Below are 13464 nucleotides of genomic sequence, written 5' to 3'. Positions count from 1 at the left end.
AAAAAGTGAAAATTGATAATATACTTGGAAATTCAAACTTCTGTATCAAAGGGATACATGGTGATATAGTTATTTGTGCAACAGACAACAAACAAGTACATTTTGAGGATAATGCAGTTTTTTCCCTGTTTCCCTGTAGAGTTTTTATTTAAATACTGAATTGATATTAGCTGCCACCTGAACAACAGAGCACCTGGGTCAGAAATCCAAACTACAGAACCACTGAATGAAATAAACATGAATAGCAATGATATACAGCTGATCATTAGGAAACATGCACAACATGAAGGCAACGAGCTCTGAGCCACAGAGATACAAACTAGGAAGAATTAACACCTACAAACTGCTGACTGCTGCTCATAAGCACTTTCTGAGACACGCAGCTCACGAACAGACTGAACAGGATCCTCAGTCGGACGGTGTTCACCTTTAGCCCGCACGAAATCACTCCTCGATTGTACAGAGGGAGTAAAAAACAGTTTTGGGACTGAGAATCTCTTCTGGACAATCTGAGCCTCGCAGCATGAGGATTAGTGTCCGACTGATGATTACAGATGGACAGACAAGCTGCTGTCTGTCTGGCACACCAGAGCCTCCTTTATCTGCTCCGGCTCACACAAGCAGTGAAATTCATTTCACCTGTGAAAAATGAGCCTGAAGGCTGAAAGTAAAAAGAGTCTTCCTGCGTTGTGATTCCAGACGTACTCATTCAAACGGCTTGTCATTCACAGCTATTGTCTCATCTGTCTGAGGAGGAAATGCAGATTTCTTTCAGCAGAGACAGCTGGGATCTGCAGTGATGGACAAACCTTTCACAATGAGTCTACCAGACACTGGTTATAAACAAGATCTGTAAACAAATCCCAGGCTCAGAGGACTGATGATGACGACCCGTGGCAGCAAAGAGGGACCAGATGTCATGATATCAAAAACAATCAGACCGTACCAGACCAGAGCATCAGGTACCAGAGTCAGCATCAGAAATATCCACAGCAATGCAATTTATTAAGAGTAAAAGACATGAACGACAGCTCCTTTATCGCTGACTTTCAGTTCTGAGGAAAACTTAAAGTTGTAAAACTACAGTCCATCAGGGAAACTGCGGCACCTTGTGTTTTCACAAGGGGTACATGTCATGATATACCTTGAAATCGGAATTCCATTGCAACCCTAGTCTGGAACCAAGAAAGATTTTAGAGAAGTTCCTCAATGGAATCAATTTAGAGTCCGTTATCTCAGACCTGACGCAGGTTCCACACTGCTGCCAAAGTTATTCTGGACTAGTTCTCATTTACGGGAGGACAGTTGTGGCACATCCAACTCTTGACTTACAGCATCAATCAGTGTCATATGTCAAACAATGACAGGGACAGTTGTGACCCAGTAAGAGCAAGTTAACAGAGAACAACAGGAGACCGAGAACAGAGCCTTGGGGGACACCACAGGCCGATATTGTCAATATTGTTCAGAAGACTGTTTGTACATTGATGTACAAATATTAATATTTTTCTCAGAATTTTGACTTGAAATTAGAAAGAATTCAGAAATTTCAGAATCCCCACAACTCTTCAGTGGCGCTTAGCTTCTTCCAGATGCAGCAGCATCCTGGATTCAGACGCTCAGCTTTCTGTTCCTTTAAAGAGTGGTCGGCTGCCATTAGGACGGTCTGCATGAGCAAGTTCAACTCTCTGTGGAAGGTCAGAGCAGTTCACCCAATGAAATTGAATTCAATCCAGAATTTGGCTTTGATGTCGGTGGATCATCACAGTGTGCATGCTGTTAGCTTGCTGATGGAGACCACAATTATTTCCAGTGATCTGAGAGGGAAATGACTTTGCCTTTATTTACTTAGTGAGAACTTGAAGAACTTCAATCTTCCAGACAGATGGAGTTTGACAACTGATGTCTCCATGCAGAAAGCGCTCAGTGAAGCATGTTTCAGCTCTGCCTCTTTCTGCTTGATCTCCCTGGGATGAGGATGAAAATAGAGGTGCTGCAACTGACAGGGTAGTGAGAAAATGGAGTGATGAATAAATCAGTGCATGGCGGTGTGTAGCTAAATGGAGGGAGAATGCATCAGAGAGAAGAGCGAGCTTCAGAGAGAGTGACTGAGTAGCTGTGTGTGAGTGGATGCCGGTAAATACAACAGCTTGTCTAACATTTCAGAGGTTTAGTCGAGCTGAACTGACTCAGGACCTTTGGGTTTTTGTTAAATGTATGACAGAGAAGCACAAGTATTCAGTCGAGTCACGCTCTGTTGTCTGGTGGAGCTCCTGACGATGACCTCAAAAGTTTTCAGCACATGAGAAACAAACAATCAGAACTTTAAAGCTCCTGTTGGACCAGTTTTCTCATGGATAATCTGATTCAGAAGGCAGTTGTCCATTAATCTTTGTACATGTTCAAAGAACAGTCGGACATTTTAGGACAGAGAGAACAAGAGGATGATTATCTTCGAATAATCAAGCGCAAAATTCAATTTTGAGCTGGCAGGCAATCACACGACGGCATTACAGCATTTCCGGTCAGTTTTCATTGATCTACAAGTGAAGCTAACAAGCAGGCGTTCAATCTGTCAACCAAACTCAGATCACATCTCTAAGCAGTCCTGATTAAACCCAATGTGGGAATGAAAAATGGGATTCAGGGAGCTGGGTGCTGTCCAGCTTCAGCTCCCTGTAAATAAACCTGCTGAATCTTCCCTCACTCGCTCATGAGGTCAAACTTCAGCAGCAGATTCACCGTCTCAGATGAAATAATTAAGTCAGACTGAAGCTGGAAGTTACAGTCAGTGAGCAGCGAGTCGATCGAACGCCACAGGAGACAAAAGTGTGTAAAACCCATATGTGAGAGGTGAGACACACCTGCTCAGGTGCTCCCGGCCGTTCTGGCTGGTTAATCTTCAGCTCGCAGGTCGACAAACCTGATGAACTAACGAGAGCGATGAAGGTGGAAGATTCTCCGTCCGACTGCACAGAAAACATGTCGGTCCAAAGGTCAGTACACGCCTACACGGGTCAGGTGAAGTGAGACACCTGTGTGGGCGGACTGAATCTAAAACCCTGAATACAGTGTTTCTGCTGCAGACAGACACCAGCTGCTGCTGCTGCTGGACTTTAAGTCTTTGAGGAGGATTCTTTTTATTTTTGGGGAAATATTGGAAAACAAAGAAGAGAAACACAAAAACTTAACTGAACAGGTGAAGAACAGTGAGGAGCAGCTTGAAGAGAGTGAGTCAGGTAGAAGTGGAGGAGCGAAAGACAGAAGTGTTTCAAGCTGTTTGTTAAGGAAGAGTGATTATAGGAGAGGAGGGAGGAGAGGAGGGAGGAGAGGAAGGAGGAGAGGAAGGAGGAGGGTATAAGAGAGGGAGAGAGACAAGGAGGGGAAGTAAGAGCAAGAAGGAGGAAAGGAAGAGCGAGGAGAGAAGGAGAAGGAAACAATTAAGTAAGGAGAGAGGGAGGAAAGATACACAAGAAAGGAAGAACAGAACAGGGAGAGAGGAGAAGAATTAAAGTAAGGACGGAAGAATGAGGAAGAAGGAAGTGAGGAGGAGAGGGGAAGGAGGACGGAATGGAGGAGAGAGGGAGGAAAAGAAAGTCAAGAAAAGGAGCAAAGAGGAGGAAAAAGCAAAGGCAGGAGGAGAAAAGAAGCAAAGAAGGAAGGAGTGAGGAAAAGGAAAGACGAGGAGTAAAGAAGAGAAGAATGAATGAAGGAAAGCAGGAGAGAGGGAAGAGGAAGAGAGGGAAATGAAGATAATCATTGTCCCACTGTAAACAGTGTGAGTTAGTTCCTGTCTGTCTCTCACCTGTCTCCCCTCCAGGACACCTGTCTGACTGTCAGCGTTATCAGGATTTATCAGGGCAATAAAACTGAGACGACTCAAGAGAAAGAAAAACAAAGAAGGAGGGAGGAGATCCTGGCAGCAGGACGTAAACGTCGGTTTAAATCCATCAAACTGAGCTTCACAGATAAGATTGAAAGAATAAATCCAAACTATCTGCAGTGTTTACAGCTGCTGATACAGCGCTGCCAAGTCTGGACCATAAACTGTCCTCTGGACCCACTTCAGTCATGTGATGGAGCTTCTCCGCCCGCCCTACAGCCTGCAACAGCCAACCAGTGACCACGTAGATTAGCCACCACTCTGGATGATTGACGCATCAGGCAGCCAATCAAGTTTACATTCTAATATATAGCACAATGTCCTAAAATTGGATTTAATGTAAGTTTATGTCATTTTAGGTGTTTTGCTCTTTGATCAGTCAGTTTGTCCACCTTGTTTTATTGGCATTTCATTTACCAGCCATCTGAATATCTCCACATAAAAACGTGTTAAGTGTTTATATTCAGTTGTGTTCTTACTAGATTTGAAATTGGACCATGTGAGACTATCTGATGTGGACCTGTTTTTATTTTTACGTTCAACGAATCCACAATATTTATGAACTCTTGTCATATTTCGCTGTTTCTGTTTTTTTTCAGTTAGTGAGTGATGGTGTGGAAAGAGAAACAAGGATGTTGTAGGCAAAAAACAAAAAGCAAAAAAAAAACAACATAGTTTGTGTCATCGATCTACGAGAACACACACACGATGCCTCGACTCTGAAAACTCATTAAGCTTCAGTGTCTGCCAGAGGGAAAATAAACTGCGTGTGCTATGTTTGTTGGAGGGGGGGTGGGGAGTGTGTGTGTGTGTGTGTGTGTGTGTGTGTGTGTGTGTGTGTGTGTACAGTATATTTCAAACAAAATAATGATGTGTGGGTTTCTTAGGCTCTTCTTTCAGTAAGCACCATAATGAGTCAATTTATTTGGACTTATACATACTGAAGGGAAGCCAGGGCCATATGGTGACCAGAGCACTGTTAGCCCATGTGTGTGTGTGTGTGTGTGTGTGTGTGTGTGTGTGTATAACAGCCTGTTGATAAGCAGATGAACAAGGTATTTCATGGCTGAACATTGGAGTCGGCTGTAACCTCGGTAGTAACGTCAGGTTTAATTAATTCCCCTGACGATGGAGGAGAGGTAGAAGACAGAACAGCAGACAGGAGGATTTATAAAGAGGTTAAGAAGAGGACAAGATGACTGAGAACAAAGGGAGAAGACGTGTATAGGAAGACACATCATATATAAGTATTCACATGAGGAATCAGTTAATTAGTGGACACAGAGTTACACTATATTGCCAACAGTATTGGCTCACCTGCCTTGACTCGCATGTCAACTTAACTGACATCCCATTCTTAATCCACAGGGTTTAATATGACGTCCGTCCCTCTGCAGCTACAACAGCTTCAACTCTTCTCTATCCTTCTCTATCCCCAAAATGTCCACCATCTCATCCTAGAGGCTTCCTCAGTTCTAACTAACTGGGGGGGAGTTGCAGGGTTTTAAACTCTGTGTGGGAGTGTCCTTACAGAGTCACTGAGGAATCATCTGAGCTCTGAGTTTCAGAGTCGTTAGGGCCACTTGTAAGTCTTTGAAGGACTGTTGGGTCAACAACTCTGTAAGGACACTCCCACACAGAGCTTAAAAGCATGCAACTCCCATCCAGTTAGTTAGAACTGACGAAGCCTCTTGGGTGAGAGGTGAAACATCTTCAAGAAACTGAAACATGTCCAGTTTATTACAATACAGCACTTAGCAATCACTTAGAATCACTCCCTGTCTGAGTTAATCTGTGTTACATACCAGACACCAGAGATAGTGGAGAGGAAATCACAGATAACTGTCACTTATAATAATAACTATGGTAATAAACTTCATCTACATAACACCTTTAACAACAGATTACAATGTGCTTTGACAATGAAGATGGTATCACAGAATAAACACACACAGCAGACACAAAAAAGTCAATATGAGTCCTTACAAAGAAAAGAATAATAGCGATAAAACAAGATCACAGGAAAATAAATGCAAAAATAGAAATGGACAATAAGAGGTCGACGCCACATCAGATAAAAAAGATTATGAGCAGTAAAAGGAATAAAGGACAATAAATAGATGAAAGTTAGCAAACAAACGCAGGATAAGAGACGAGGAATAAAGATATGATGAGGGAGGAATCAACAACAGATCAATGGTCTGAGAGCAGGAACAGGAATGAAATTCAGTTAATATGAGCTGAGTGATGACGCATTAAGAGATATTCTACTTGAGTATTGAGAGACTTCAGAGTCAGAGTTTGTTATTTCTGGCAGCCAGAAATTAAACAGGAACCGTCTCTTTGTGTTGAGTGAATATACGCCTGACCATACCATTCACATTGTTTAAGACTGTGAGGACAAGCACTCAGAGGTTTCCACTCAGACTCTGTCTCACAGTGTAGACAGCTGAACGCTCAGATCCATTAAACATATAGAGTTTAACTGGCAGATGTAAACAACTATCACACTGCTGAAACGCTAATGTGTGTGAGAGCAGAAGCCATTTTAGGTTTGTGAGAACAGAACAAACAGAGGATCAGAACCGAGAGCGAGTGGAACTACATGTAGAACAAACGTTGTTTGCTGTAACTCTGTAATATCCTGATTTTTACTGTAACACCACCAGCACATCGAGAATTTTGGCCCAGAATGAAATATCTCAACTTTTTGATGTATTGCCGAGACATCTTCTGTACACATTGCAGAATGGTTCCACTGTCTCCGTGGTGATTACAGAATCACACACAATCACAGTCATACATGTCATAAACACAACAACAAGCAGACTAAAGGTTAGTGTTCCCAACCGACGGGTGACTATCATGGGTAAGTAGCCTCTTCATTAATAAATGCTCTCAATTTATTTGTTTGGAAAATGTAAATAAAGGTTGCCAAGTACTCTTCTTCTATTTTATTTCTGTTTTATTCTGAAAACGAACCACATGTTTAAATGTTGTTTTAGAGTCTGACTTCCTGTCTCGCTCAATCTGCTCTGTGCTGAACTCGGCTGGATTGATGCTGCCGTGGCGGATCAGACACGGACCAGACACGGACCTGGAGACACCTGGGGGTTACATGAACTGTAATCACTTTGGTCATCCTGTAACTTTTCACCGGGAGCATCATCAGGTCAACAATTTCAATTTGTCCAATACTTTGATTCACAGTGCAAATGCTAGCATGCTAAATATGCATTGAGAGGCTAAATAAAACATCCAGAACTGGCTCTAAATCCATCACAATCGTTCACCTCAGAGTGAATCTATCCCCTTTTTTTCCCCTCTGCTGCCATGGTTTGCCTTTAAATCCCAGCAGGACTCGTGTCTCCTCTCATGAAACCTTTACGGTCCCCAGAGGGGCTGAGCCAGAATGGAAACCGCTGACGAACAGGGACATGAAGACCACGTGTCATCAGCAGTCAGAGGGCAGAAAAACAGAGAGAGAAGAAGAGAGGGATGGCGGAGGATGATGGACGGAGGGCGAGAGACATGAGAACAGACTAGTGGGCAGAGAGAGAGAGAGAGAGGAGTGACGGAAGGCTGGAATACTTTTCTTATCTTTCCTTCGTCACCTGCTGCTGTTGTCTCCTTCTTTCTCCTCTCCTTTCCTTTTCTAGCTCTTCTTTCCTTCCCCACCTCCCTTCCCCTAATCCCTTCTTTCCTTTCCTCATCACTCCTATCCTTTCATTGTTTCTCATTCACTTTCCCACCTCCTTCTTTCCTTTCCTGCTTGCTCTTCTTTTCCTTCTCTAATTCTCCTTTCCTACACACTCCTGTCACTTCCTACTCTCTCTTTTCCCAGCTCCTCCTTTCTTACTTCCTCATTTGCTCTCCTTACCAGCTTTTATACCCTCTCTTACTTCCTTTCCTTCTCTACCTCCCCACTTCCTCTTTCCTTTTCACTACCTTGCACTTTCCTTTCCTGCTTACATCTTTTAGTACTTTCTCATTTCCTTTTCAGTCTCTTCTTTTCCTTCCCCACCTATCTTCCTCTTCCTTGCCCTCCTCCTCATCCTCAAATTTCCTACTTCCTCCTTTCTTTCCCTTCTCATCTTCAGTACGCTCCTCCTGTCTCCTTCTCTTCTTTACTTTCCTAACAGGAGACAAGTAAGGAAACAGCACTTCATGGCCTGCCTCTTTAAAACACACATGGTGCTGATCCTGGTCTGAACCTCCAGGACTGGAGGCGGGCCCTCCGAATGATTGACAGGTGATTGTACATGACGTGAGGGCGGGGCTAAAAACTCAACGCTTCCTGTCCTGAAGGGAAAAGTTGTGTGTGGAAGCTCAGCAGCCACCAGATCAGCCTGTGTGTGTGTGTGTGTGTGTGTGTGTGTGTGTGTGTGTGTGTGTGTGTGTGTGTGTGTGTGTGTTTGTGTTTATCTAATTGGCCAACATCTGTAGCCGCGGTACACTCATTAGCAGAGAAAGAGCGAGACAATACAAAACATGCTGAATCCTGGTGTGTGTGTGTGTCTGTGTGTGTGTGTGTGTGTGTGTGAATATCCACCACACACTCGGCCACAGTGGGGGGCCATTAAGCGGCGATTGGCAGCGAGGTCTCGGCGCAGCAGGACGGCGAGCTGCAGGCTTTTGTGATTACATAAGCATGTAAACGGATACGCTGGTCTGCTGGGAGGAAGCGGCCGCCGTCCTCTGATGCTCTGACGCTGTCCGCTCGCGGGTCACACGCCGTTCTGCCGTCTGATTGGTCAGATTTTGGAGCCAAAAATCCAGCTCAGGTAATCAGCAGAAGAAAATCTCGGTCATTTAGCTAAATGAAACGTATCAGAAGAGAACTTCTCACAGACATTAGACGGGAAGCTGCCCCGTCACTATGAGACGTTCAAGAGGAAAATGATTCTAATTAAGATGCAGCTGTGGTCAGAATAACATGTTGGCAGTTTACGTCTCTAGGTGTCATACGCACCATCTGACAGATGAAGCTGCACAGAGACTGGTCTTCAACATGGTGATTCAACTTGTGTCAGCGAGAAGCCACTTGATATTTGTGACGACATGTGAGGATATTTCCAGATGCATTTATGTCGACAGATAACGGCAGGTATTTGCATTCCCATGACAACAAGACGACCTGCATGTCACCAGGCGTGTCTGGAACTGATGACCTGCTGCAGGAGCGGCTGTAAACACTCGTCCTCCCCGCGGTGCAATTGAAAAAAGCCGTGCACAGCTCCATTAATTTGCTGGCAAACACACTTCCAGGTCATGATTAAACTCCTGTTATTTAGTTATTTAAAATATTCCATCATGAAGAAGCACAATCAGGAAACATTGTGTTTTCACCAGCAACTCAGAAACGCTGATGATGGAAATGCAAGAAATCTGCACAGCATCGGCCTGAAAAAGACCCAGAGGCCGGAGGAGGAAGCCGGTGCGTCTCAAGCTGCATCCACACTTTTTAAAATGCAGTGACTTACAAGAGCCGGTCTGAAAGCAAACATGAGGTTCTGACTCATCGTTTCCAACAATCTCCATTCCTGCCAATCACAATCAGCTGAGAAGTTTTCTGCATGTCTACAAACCAATAATGACACACTGAACTGGGTTAACATTGAAATACAGATTTAGATTCCACCTGCGTCCCTCTAGAGGGGCCCGACCCTTATGTTGGGTATCAGAGGACTGAAATACTGCTGCAGCATCGACGCGTCAGTATTTATAATATCATGATAAGTTTCTACTGACAGGTTTTTTCCACCACTGACAGAGGATTTATATCTGGGACCAGCTGGTTATCAGGTTCAGCACAGGTTTCAGTCCCCAGATGTTTCCATCCCCATGCATACAGCTATGAGTGGAAAACTCTTATTGCTGTGGGAAACAGAGTCAGGACGTAGAGCCAAAGGTCTTCCTTAATCTTACAAATAAAAAGCTTCTCAACCACAACTCTTAAATGTGACAACTTCACTTTTCTGTTCAGTCTAATCTGACTGTTTGCAGGTTTTAGTCCAACAGAAACTCTTCCTGTCAGGTCCCGAAAAGTGACATGATGAGTTTCTGGATAAACTGTAATATCATCCAACATCCAACAAATAATCCCCACAGACGCTCAGAGTTACGGATTCAATTTCCAGGAAAAGCAAGTGCGGCAATCGAAGGGTGAAGATATTAAAAATCTGGCCAGAGTGATAAATCATTAGAAATGGGTCACCAGCTGTCGGCTCTGAGGGAAACATTACGCCTCATTACGCCTGTGATGTGATTTCTTTTCAAGATAAGAGCTCCAAAAAATTTGAATTGAATTTCCTGTCTGATCCTCGCTCTTCATTACGGGCCGCACAGACAACAGGGTCACATCTGGACTTTGGAGAGTTTCTCCCCTGAAGGCTCAGACTTCTGTGTGCATCGCCGTCTGCAGGTATCAGACGTCTGTCCCACCTGATGTGAGGCGGCTGCAGGCTCGTGTTTGAACAGCGTCCTCTGGTTCTTCTTATCATGAGGAGGATAAGACAGACGGCTTCATTTCTGTGTCAATGTGTGTGCATGTTGTTTCTCGCTCATTAAACAGCGTAATAACACTGCCTGGGAATAACACGCGTCTCCAAAATGTTATTTTTTCAGCTCGGTTATGATTCCACCCTGAAAATGAGACAGTTAAACTTTATGATACCCACATAAAACACGACATTTAGAGTTATTTCACTGGGAACAATGAGAAAATTGTAATGTAGTGTATCTTAAATAATGTCAGTTTATCATTTATCAATGACGGTTATTATATCTACTCCAACAGCCCTCACACCACACTGAAGGAAGTTTCACTTGAGTACAACTAGTGAAACTTCAGAGCAAGACTACTAAAGATATAACATGTGTTCACTCATCATTAAAGTGTGACAAAACTTGACACAAGTAAAACTCCACATGTTTAAAGGTCACCTCCGGGTCACTTCAGCTGACAGATCACGTTAATATTACATGTTTATTAGCTGAGTTTATTAGTGGCTGGTGGTGGAGTGACAGGCGACACCACTGGATCTCCAGCTGCACTCATGACGACCAAAACAGGTATTTTAAGCCAAACTGTGATGTTTTCCTCACGATAACCAACGTAAACTCAGCGCTGTGTCGAGACAGGAGCAGGAAACTCAACCTAAAGGAACGTAAAGTTGCAATATAAAGAAACGCTTCATTTAAGCTTAGCTGTGGTTTTGCAAAGACATACTGAGAAATATCTAACAGTGTCACCTTTACAAATGTTGAAACACGATCTAAGGAGAACTCAGGAAACTCTCCAGTCATGTTTGTTGCAACCAAAATCCTAAGAAGTGGCTTTTGTGCTTGAACCTGACCAGAGCATGAGCACAGCGCTGTGATGAGACAGAAATAGAAACTTCAACCTTATCTGAGGTTTTGCAGAAACAATCTTAACCACCATTTATTCTGGTGTTAGTCGTTCGATCGTAGGCATCAAAACTACCTGCCTGGGTTTAGGAAAAGATCCTGCTTTCATTTAAAATGACACCACGTTAAGTTAGTATGACTCTCAGGTAAATGATGACGAGAGCGAAACGTTTCATCTGCACCATGTAAAAGCCGAGTGGAGGATGAGATCAGAGGTTTGTTTTCTCTTTTCTGGGGGGCCGAGGCGAGCTGAGGGAGGTGGTGGACAAACACAGAGAGGTGGAAGGAAAGGAAAGAAGGAAAGAGAGTGAGGATGACAAGGATAAAACTCCTCTCGACTGCTGGTCAGAACAAAGAAAACACTAACTCTGGTCTCCGGAGGGAAAGTCCAGCGTCTGACCGTCCAACAGTGTCGGGGTAACTACAGCGTCAGGCTCAGAGGCTCAGGTCAGCCGTGTGCAGCACACTGAGAATGAGAACACGCTTCATGAAATATAAAGAAAAGTGTTTCATGAATAAATTCTTCAGTTCTTCCAAAAGTGAACCGAGAAAGACCTGGACGAACCCTCACAAACATGAGGTGAACGAGGTGTTTTCCTCAGAGGAGAAGAACCTTCACTGTTAAAGCTTTCCTTGGGTTATATGTGGCGGACCCTGCCACCGCTCCGGCTGTCCTGGGACCAGTAAATATAGATCCTGGTCCACAGGGTGCTGACCTGTATTGATCCTCCATTGGAGGAACTCAATAATCACATTGTTACATCAACAACTGCAGCCTGATGACAGAGAGTCAGAGCTGCCTCTGTTCATTTATCATCATTTATATTTTATTTATAATTCTGTCTCATTAATATGAAACTGAAACACTCTGCTGTGTGTCGTCATCTATAGTATGCACGTGCACGTTTGTGTGCGTGTGTGTTTACCGCCGCTGCACACCCTACAGTAAGCGTGCGCTCGTGCTCGTGCGTGCGGGTGAGTGACACACTGACCTCTGCGCGTGTCTCCGGGTCCTCACAGGTCGCGCTGGATGCAGAAGGTGTGAAGGTGTAGCTGCAGGGTTGCCAGTTTAAATCCTCATCCTCTGGGTCCCCGCGCGCCCGCTCCTGCAGAACTGCCCCCCTCTGGGCTGAGCGGGTTTCCAGACCCGCTCGTAGTTTTCCCGTTTTTTTTTTTTTTTTGTTTTTTTTTAGGAGTAAAATGACACAATCCGCCTCCGAGCAGCTGACAGACTCCTTCTCTCACTTCAACCCGCCGCTCGGTTCGTCCATGTGTCCCGCGACTGACGCGCTCCGAGGAGCCGAGGAGCTTTAATGAAACATCAGCCGTCCTCCTCTTCCTCTTCACCCCGCTCTCTCTCTCTCTCTCTGTCTCTGTCTCTCTCTCTTCCTCTCTCTTCCTCTCTCTTCCTCTCTCTTCCTCTCTCTCCGTCCGTGCGCTCTGGACACGGACACCAGAGTGAAGCGCTTTACGCACGGCGCGTAAAAGCAGAGTGGAGGATGAGATCGAGGGGAGGAGAGGTTTGTTTTCTCCTCACTGGTGGGGGGAGGAGGGAGGGATGGGTGAGAGAGAGAGAGGGCGGGTGGATTTTAGGGAGAGGGAGGGGAAAAGAGAGAGAGAGGTGGCTGTTGAGGGGGGGAGAAAAAAGTGTAAAAGTGGAGAGAAGAGGAACAGAGGGAGGTGAAGGAGGCAAGGAAGTCAAAAAGGAAAGGAAGTAGAGAGTGAGGAGACAGAGGAGATGAGGGGGAGGAGAAAGATGAGTTGATAACAGCTGCAGACCACAGGGAGGAGGAGAAATATGTATTCAGATGTCAGTGTGTGTGTGTGTGTGTGTGTGTGTGTGTGTGTGTGTGTGTGTGTGTGTGTGTGTGTGTGTGATGTGTTTGGCTCTCCGACTGCATCCATGATGGCTGTGTGGCGGCGTGATGAGGCGGGAGGAGCAACTGCAGCGATCAAACATCAGCCAGCAATTTTCAACATGACGTGAGTTCCAGTCGTCACGCTGAGCTGCTGACAGAGGGAAGAGCAAAGTATCAGCACTTACTGTTACCATCAATTAGTTGTTCAGTTGATGAACAGACGTTTTGTCTGAAACCCAAAGATCTTCATCTTACTGTCACTGAGGAGCAAAGCAACCAGAGGAGAGTTGTTACATGTTTAAATCTAACATT

General features: G+C 44.6%; 1 protein-coding gene across 2 annotated transcripts in view; it reads right to left on the bottom strand.

Annotated features, from left to right (window-relative positions):
* The window catches only part of npy2rl (neuropeptide Y receptor Y2, like), a 43467-nt gene extending 30722 nt beyond the window's left edge, over positions 1-12745 (bottom strand). Inside the window, exon 1 of one of the 2 annotated variants that reach the window (XM_037113207.1) lies at positions 12286-12745. The gene's annotated coding sequence lies outside the window, so the exon portion shown is untranslated. Of the gene's footprint in view, positions 1-2864; positions 2983-12285 lie in introns of those variants that run through there. The other variant, XM_037113206.1, reaches the window with a different exon arrangement.
* Positions 12746-13464: the final 719 nt, after the last annotated feature.

This window comes from Acanthopagrus latus, chromosome 10 (genome assembly GCF_904848185.1).
Source record: "Acanthopagrus latus isolate v.2019 chromosome 10, fAcaLat1.1, whole genome shotgun sequence".
NCBI classification, from domain to species: Eukaryota; Metazoa; Chordata; class Actinopteri; order Spariformes; family Sparidae; genus Acanthopagrus; species Acanthopagrus latus.
This window is presented reverse-complemented; position numbering and strand designations above follow the sequence as displayed.